The sequence below is a fragment of the Gopherus flavomarginatus genome, unplaced genomic scaffold (genome assembly GCF_025201925.1).
Source record: "Gopherus flavomarginatus isolate rGopFla2 unplaced genomic scaffold, rGopFla2.mat.asm mat_scaffold_1756_arrow_ctg1, whole genome shotgun sequence".
NCBI classification, from domain to species: Eukaryota; Metazoa; Chordata; order Testudines; family Testudinidae; genus Gopherus; species Gopherus flavomarginatus.
The window spans coordinates 24069-32447 of NW_026114750.1; the positions used below are offsets into that span (position 1 = coordinate 24069).

An 8379-nucleotide genomic window follows, 5' to 3' on the forward strand; every position below is an offset into this window, starting at 1 on the left:
GGGGCCCCATCCCTGGTTTCCCTAACCCAGCTCTAGGGGCCCTACTCTTGGGGCTTCTTTCCTTAGCTCCAGGGGCCCTACCCGTGGTTCCCCTAACCCTAGCTCCAAGGGCTCTACCCGTGGGACCTTACCCTAGCTCCAGGGGCCGTCCCTGTGGTGCCCCTAACACTAGGTCCAGAGGCCCCACCCCTGGGAACCCTAACCCTAGCTCCAGGGGCCCTACATGTGGGAATCATTATCCTAGTTCCAATGGCCCTAACTATGGGACCCCTAACCTTAGCTTCCGGAGCCCTACCCCTTGGGTCCGTTACCAATGATCCAGGGGCCCTACCCCTTGTGCCACTACCCCTATCTACAGGGGCCCTCTCCGTGAGGCCCCTAACCCACGCTCCAGGGAACCCACCCCTGCATCCCCTAACCCTAGCTCCAGGGGCCCCATACCTGAGGCTCCTAACCCTAATTCCAAGGGCCCTACCCGTGGGCCCCCTAACGCTTGCTCCAGGCACCCTGCCCGTAGGGCCCTTACCTTAGCTAAAGAGGCCCTACCCGTGGGGTCCTTAGCCCTAGCTCCATAGACCCCACCCCCCTGGAAACCCAAACACTAGCTCCAGGGGCCCCACTCACGCGAACACTAACCCTAGCTCAAGGGCCAAGTCCCTGGGGCCCCAAATCCTAACTCCAAGGGCCTTAGCCATGCGCCCGCTAACGCTAGCTACAGGGGCTCTACGCATGGAACCACTAACCCAATTTCCAGGGGCCCTAGCCATGGGGTCCCTGTCCCTAGCTCCAGTGTCCCAACCGGTGGGACCCCTAACCCTAGGTCCATGGGCTCTACCACTGGGGACCCTAACCGTAGCTTAAGGCACCCCACCACTAGGACCCCTATCCCTAGGTCCAGGGCCCACCCCTAGGACCCCTAACTCTAGCACCATGAGCCCCAGCCCTGGGGCCCCTAACCCAAACTGTAGGGTCTCTTCCTGTGGGGCCCCTAACCCTAGCTCCAGAGGCCCTACCCATGCGATCACTAACCCTAGCTATAGGGGCCTTACCCCTGTGTCCCCTAACCCTAGCTCCAGATGCCATATGCGTAGGCCCCTAACGCTAGCTCCAGGGGTCTGACCCCCAGTACCCCTAACCCTAGCTCCAAGGGCTCCATCCCTATGGCTTCTAACCCTAGCTCCAGGGGCCCAACGCATGGGGATCTAACCCTAGCTACACAGTCCTTACCCGTGGGACCCCCAAACCTAGCTCCAGGGGCCCTACCATTGGGGCCCCTAACCCTAGCTTCAGGGGCCCCATCCCTGGGGCTCTTAACCCTAGTTCCAGGGGCCCTACCCATGGGGCTCCTATCCCTAGCTTCAGGGACCCCACCTGTTGGTCCCTTAACCCTAGCTCCAAAGGCCCTACTTTTGTGACCCCTATCCCTAGCTCCAGGGGACATACCCCTTGGGCCCCCAGTCCTAGTTCCAGGAACCGTACTCGTGGGGCCCCTATCCCTAGTGTTAGGCCTGAATAAAGATATTGCAGACAAAACCAGGTATGCCAACCTGACCAAAGTTAGGCTAAAAGAGGTTTTTGGGTAATTCCTGAGTGGAAAACACTGAGAAGCAGCAGCATGTCTCACAAGCGCTGGGAAAAAGTGAGATAAGCGAGAAGCTGCATTCCTGGCATAGTACCAGATGTGCTGTGTTAGGGCAGCTCCTTCGAAGAACTGATAAGAGCCCTAGTTTCCCAGCCTCCTTGTTTTCACTCCCTGGTTTTGTTCGTTGTTTGTTTTTAACTCCCCTACATTTCTAACTTTAGGTATGTATGTATACTAAAGGTGTCTAGTTTCTAGTTGTTAAAAGAAGGGAGTGGGTTGCTCCAGTGAATAGTTTATGACTTGACAGAACTGTCTATATAGGCTTATACTAAGATTTAAAGAGCGGGCTGGTTCTCTCGGCAGACGAGCTGCTCTATATTGATGCGTGCACTTGTCAATAAAGAGCTTTTGATCGGACCTTGCTGGTGTTGCCTGTCTCTCTCGCGGTCAGACAACTAACTTTCCCATCTGGGGGTTAGAGTCCCTGACACTAGCTCCAGGGGCTCTATCCCTGGGGTCTCTGACCCTATCTCCAGGGGCCCTACCCGTGGGGACCCTAATCCTAGCTCTATGGGACCTCCCCATGGGGCCCCTAGCCTTAGCTCCATGGGCCCTACCCGTGGGGACCTTAACCCTAGCTCCAGGAGCCCCATCCTTGGGGCCTCTAAATCTAGCTCCTGGGCTCCTGCCCGTGGGGCACCTAACCCTAGCTCCAGAGGCCCTTCCCTTAGGATCCCTAACCCAAGCTCCAGGGGCCCTATCCGTGGGGCCCCTAACCCTAGCTCCTGAGGTCCTACCTCTGGGAGCTCTAACCTTAGCTCCTGGCTTCGTGCCCATTTGACCCATAATCCTAGCTCCAGGGGACCTACCCGTGGGACCCCTAATCTTAGCTCCAGGGGCCTTACCCCTGGGGTGCCTAACCCTACCTTCAGGGGCCCTACCCGTGGGGCCTCTAACCCTAGTTCCAGGGGCCCCACTCCTGGAACCCCTATCCCTAGCTCCATGGGCCCCATCTCTGGGACTCCAAACCCTAGCTGCATGGGCCCTACCCCTGGGTCCCCTAACTCTAGCTTCAGGGGCCCTACCAGTGGGACCCCTAACCCTAGTTCCATGGGTCCCACCCCTTGGACCCCTAACCCTTGCTCCAGAGGCCCTATTGCTGGGGATCCAAACCCTTGCTCAAGGTACCCTGCCCATGGGGCCGCTAACCCTAGCTCCAGGGGCCCCACCCCTAGACACCCGAACACTAGCTCCAGGCACCCCACCCCTGGGACCCCCAACCCTTGCTCCTGTGGCCCCGTCCCTGGGGCTCCTAGCCCTAGCTCCAGGGTCCCTACATGTGGGAACCCTAACCCTAGCTCCAACGGCCCTTCCCGTGGGGCCCCTAACCCTTGCTCCAAGGTCCCTTCTCGTGGGACCCTTAACCCTATCTGCAGGCCCTGTACCCCTGGGTCCCCTAACCCTAGCTTCAGAGGCCCTACCCATGGGGCCCTTTACCCTAGGTCAAGGGGCCCTATGCATGGGTCCCCCAACCCTAGCTCAAGGGGCCCTATCTCTGGGGCCCCTAAACCTAGCTCCAGGGGCCCTGCCCGTTGGACCCCTTTGCCTAGCTCCAGGGTCCCTTGAAACACTTGGGAAAATGTGTTTGACTGTTCAGGCATTGGGAGCTCAGCTAAGAATGCAAATGCTTTTCAAAGACTGCGGGGACTGTGGGATCGCTGGAGTCCTCAGTCTCCCCTCCCTCCCTCCATGAACGTCCATTTGATTCTTTGGCTTTCCATTATGCTTGTCACGCAGCACTGTGCTGAGTCCCGGCTGTGGACTCTGTCTATCATAGCCTGGAGATTTTTTCAAATGCTTTGTCATTTCGTCTTCTGTAACGGAGCTCTGATAGAACAGATTTGTCTCTCCATACAGCGATCAGATCCAGTACCTCCCAGACGGTCCACGCTGGAGCTCGTTTTGGGTTTGGGACTGCATCGCCACCTGTGCTGATCAGAGCTCCATGCTGGGCAAACAGGAAATGAAATTCAAAATTCGCGGGGCTTTTCCTGTTTACCTGGCCAGTGCATCCGAGTTCAGATTGCTTTCCAGAGCGGTCACAAGGGTGCACTGTGGGATACCGCCCGGAGGCCAATACTATTGAATTGCGGCCACACTAACCCTAATCCAACATGGCAATATTGATTTCCGCGCGACTCCCCTCGTCGGGGAGGAGTACAGATATCGGTATTAAGAACCCTTTATATCGATATAAAGGGCTTCATTGTGTGGACGGGTGCAGGGTTAATTCGTTTTAATGCTGCTAAATTCGGTTTAAATGCGTAGTGTAGACGAGGCCTAAGAAAGCGGCTGTTTGACCTACAAACAACGACAAAGTAAAACCTGCAAGAGCAGCCTTTCAGTTCAGAGGCCTGATAATAAGATGTTACTAATAACTGATGAAAGAGTTACAAACGACTCAAAACCATACTCAGAACAAACCAAATGGGAACACAGACAACACCATTTTTCTTCGCTGCTCTTCAACCACGATATTCTTCCCATAGGGAGGTCCATCGCTCCATTGGGTTCAGTGCCACAGTAACAGCGTGATGTGTGCAAGGGATGGAGGAAGCTGCTATTCCATCTCCCTAGTCCAAAAATCAGTTTAATAGCTAGTCCTGAGATAGAGGAAGTATCAGTTATTAAAGTCATAAGAACTAATTTAACATTGTGATTCCAGCCAATGTTAAAATGATCTAACATTCAGGTTAATAGAAACATTTCTAGTCCTCTGCATAGAACGCTCAAATGATGCAAAAATAGCAAGTTTGCTTTAAAAAGTCATAAAAGGGGTGTCATCCAGAATCTGACACTTGGTGAAACGTAAGTCTAGAACACACAACCAGTTTGGGGATTGTGCTCTGCTTCTTAACAATCTGCCCTGAGGTTGCCACTCACAGTCACAAGCTACTCCAGATGGCTGGGGCCCTCTCATGGATCAGTAACTGGTTAGCAGCTTGGAAAGAAAGAGTAGGACTAAGTAGTCGTTTTTGCAGTGGAAAGGGGTAAATAAAAGGCTTCCAAAGTATGAGACGAGGCTACAGACATTAGGGCTGGTCAGTTTAGACAAGACCGTAGAGCACCAGTTCTCAACCAGGTGTCTGCCAAAAGAAACCAGGCTTGACCCACATCCACAAGCCACCAAGCCTACCTGCCTGCATTGAAGGGGGAGAGAAAGGGCACAACAAAAAATTGCAGCATCAATGCAGAAGAGAGAACTCTTCCCCTGCCATTATCAGTAAGGGTTGCCTCACAGCCACTGACTCCCTGAACAGAAATAGCAAAAGTCCAACCACAATTCTACTTCCTTTCCACTACAAGAGATAATGGGTGGGAGCTGCTCTCTTGAGACTGTCCTGCTGCTGCCCAGGCACATGGCAGACAGAGCTTGGCCCGCAAGCCGAGGGTTTTGATCGCTTGAAGGCCCAGAGGGAAAAGAGACAAGTGCTCGTGTATCAGAGAATGGCTTTGATCCATTGACCTCTGGGTTATGGGCCCAGCACGTGTCCCAGAACCCAGAGATTAATGGATCAAAGCCATCCTCTGCTACATGTGTGCTTGCTTCTTTTCCCTCAGGGCCTTCCAGCAAGGCACTGACCAGCAGAGCACCAAGAGCCTAGGCCATGAGGCTACCTGGACTGAAGGCAAGAGGCAGGCCTGGGTATGGTGAGGGCCTCCTGTCCTGGAATGAGGCTGCAATATTTCCTGGTCCCCTTTTCCCACCCACACTGGCAGGCAGCGTGTGCTGCGAGAGAACAGGAAGGAGGCTCTCAGGACACCAGGCAGTGCTGTGTGTGTGGCTGTCAGGGGAAAGAGCCTAGGCTCCTTACTCAAACTGCCATTGACTGGCGTGGCTCTGCACACTGTCAGCCAGGGCAGGCCAGGCTGCGGACGTGACTCAGGCATGAGTAGTATGGCCGCGCTTTCCTGACAAGGCGTGAGGAAGGCCAAGAGCATTGCACAGCCTACAGGGAAGTGGGAGGGAGGCGTCTTTGAGCCGGCGTGTCTCGTCTCCTTCTCCTTTGCCACTTGGGCGGAGGCGGGGAGAGAGCGAAATGTTCCTGGCTGAAAGTTTTTGTGCTCGGCCTTGAGGATTAAACCTGAGCCTCTGGAATAGCTGCTGGGAGATGGGTTTCTGAATGACATCCAGCCCGGTCTTCGGGCCACTAGCTGAACGCACTGAGGCCAAGAGGCAGCAAAATGGGACCTTTGAGGCTCCCTGCAGGCAGGGCCAGCTTTAGGAAATGCGGGGCCCAATTCGAACATATTCGGCGGGGCCCCGGCAGGGATGACTAAAAAAAAAATCATGTAAATAAAAGCCTTTCATTTCTTAGCAGCCGGTTCCCTGTAAAAAGTTCTGATTTAAGGGATGTGCCACAGTATGTATTTTTTGTACCAATAGGGTTACCATACATCCATATTTTTAAAAATTTCTCCCAAATGGTCTATTTAAGAACCAAAAAGCTGGACATGTCCAGGAAAATACGGATGTATGTTAACCCTACCTAAAATTCTTTTTTAAAAAGATGGGCCTGAACTAGAAATGAGCTCCGTTTCACATGTGCGGGTCCCCGCCACTCCCTGGGGGTGTGCTAGGGTGACCAGATGTCCCGATTTTATAGAGACAGTCCCGATTTGGGGGGTCTTTTGCTTATATAGGATCCTATTACCCCCCACCCTGTTCCAATTTTTCACACTTGCTGTCTGGTCACCCTAAGGTGTGCACATGTGTGGGTCACAGCTGTTCACTGCTCCTCTCATTGCAGCATGTGTGCAGGGTTGCTGCCCTGGGAACTGCAGGGCACCAGTGGACATGAGGCTGGCTGGAGGCAGGGCAGGGGCTGACTGGAGGTAGGGTCTGGCTGCAAGCAGGGCAGGGTGTGCGGGGCTGGCTGCAGACAGGACAGGTTGTGCAGGATTGGCTGCAAATGGGCTGGCTGCAGGCAGGGCAGGGTGTGTGGGACTGGCTGCTGACAGGGGCTGGCAGCAGGCAGGGGGATGTGGGGTGGAGTGGGCTGGTTGGCTTCAGGCAGGGCCTCAGGGGAGTGCGCAGGGGTTGGCAGGCCTGGAGACAGAGGAGTGTGGGACTGGCTGGCTTAAGGCAGGGGAGTGCGGCAAGGGTTGACTGGAGACAGGGCACGGGGTGCGGGGCTGGTGCAGGCAGGGCAGGGGGTGCAGCAGGGGCTGGCTGTGTCAGGGGTGGGGGTACAGAGGGTACAGCCTACCCTGTACGGTAAGTGCCCCCTCCTCCTCCAAGGTAGCAGCAGCAGTGCAGGGCTCAGGGGCTATTTAAAGGGCCTGGGGCTCCCCTGCTTCCACCGCCCCAGCCCTTTGAATAGCCGCGGGAGCCCTGGGGAAGTGGCAGGGCTCCGGGGGCTGTTTAAAGGGCCGGGGCAGTAGAAGCAAGGGGAGCCCCAGACTTTTTAAATAGCCCCCAAGTCTCCAGCAGTGGGGCTCTGGTGGCAATTTAAACAGCCTTAGGCTCCAGTCCCTGCTGGGAGCCCCAGGCCCTTTAAATTGCCCCCTGGGGAAGCTGGGCCACCCTAGTACAGTGCACCAGCAGGGCCCGATTCAGGGGAATTGGTTGAATTGGCCTAAAGCCGGCCCTGCCCGCAGGAAAGCAAGGAAGTAGCACAGGCTTATCACTGTCCCTGGGTGGGCTTGAACCACCATCCTTTCAGTTAAGAGCCAAACGTGCTGACCCATTGCACCACAGAGACACAGACAGGCTAGGCTCTATGGAGCACAACAGTCAGGAATCAGCTCAGGGTCCGGTCTAGCACATGCATGCAGTGGTTGGACAAGCAACAGCAAGGAACTGGACTGGTGCGGAGTGAAAGATCTGTGGGAAGGAACCGAAAATAGTACTGGGGCTGCAGTACAGGGCTTGCATACACTTTCTTTGGTCTCTTTTGCTGGAAGAGTTAGCAGGGCAAGCTTGTTAGTCACAGGTAAGGGGGTGAGTTTATGCAAATTCTGGACTCTGGGACCACAGCTGGGGTGGGACAGGCACAACTTTTGTGGCACATGCACCCTCTCTGCAACCAACCTTTGTTACTTCATTCCATAACAGCACACACAGAGCAACCTTTTACCTTTCAGCACCAAAATATACTGTAGAAAAAATCTAATAGCATAACTTTAAGATGAGAAACTTCAGTACTAACAACAATTCTAAAGATATTCAAAAATACCTCTGTCTTTAAACACAAAATCAATCAGACCAAGAACAAACATCTATTTCTACTTCCCACATACTTGGGGAGGGGGGGGGTTGGAACCCATACCCCTTAATGGTGAATCCTTTCCAGGCGAGGGGCAAGCTCTCAGGCCTCAAATGCCAGGTACAGTTACTCTCTCCTTGATCCAAACTAAACAGGAAAATATACTTGATTACTCCTGCCCCAATAACAAAGAGATGGGGGATCCCACAGCAGCTGAAATGACCATTTGGACAAGCACTCCCCCCATGCAATCTGGGGTGGGTGTAACCATGCAAATGACATCAGCCCCAAAGGCCTTTACAACAGATCACTAACAGATGGCAGGGTAGAGTTCATACCGACCCTGCTTAAACTAGATTGTGGCAAAGATTAAAAAACACTGAATGTTAAAACTCACCAAATGCGGGTGAATCCATTCTCATTGTCGTACCCGCTTCTTAAACTCCACACCTGAACGTAGCCCTCACATGGACAACATACCCTCCTAACTCAGTGTCTGTACGTTAACCTTTTACCCCCAGTCAGGGC

The 8379-nt window shown here is 54.1% G+C and overlaps 1 non-coding gene across 1 annotated transcript; it reads right to left on the reverse strand.

Moving 5' to 3' along the window:
- Positions 1-7273: 7273 nt before the first annotated feature.
- TRNAK-CUU (transfer RNA lysine (anticodon CUU)) lies at positions 7274-7347 on the reverse strand. The gene has a single exon. It is a non-coding gene; the product is annotated as a tRNA-Lys (tRNA).
- Between the last annotated feature and the right edge of the window lie 1032 nt (positions 7348-8379).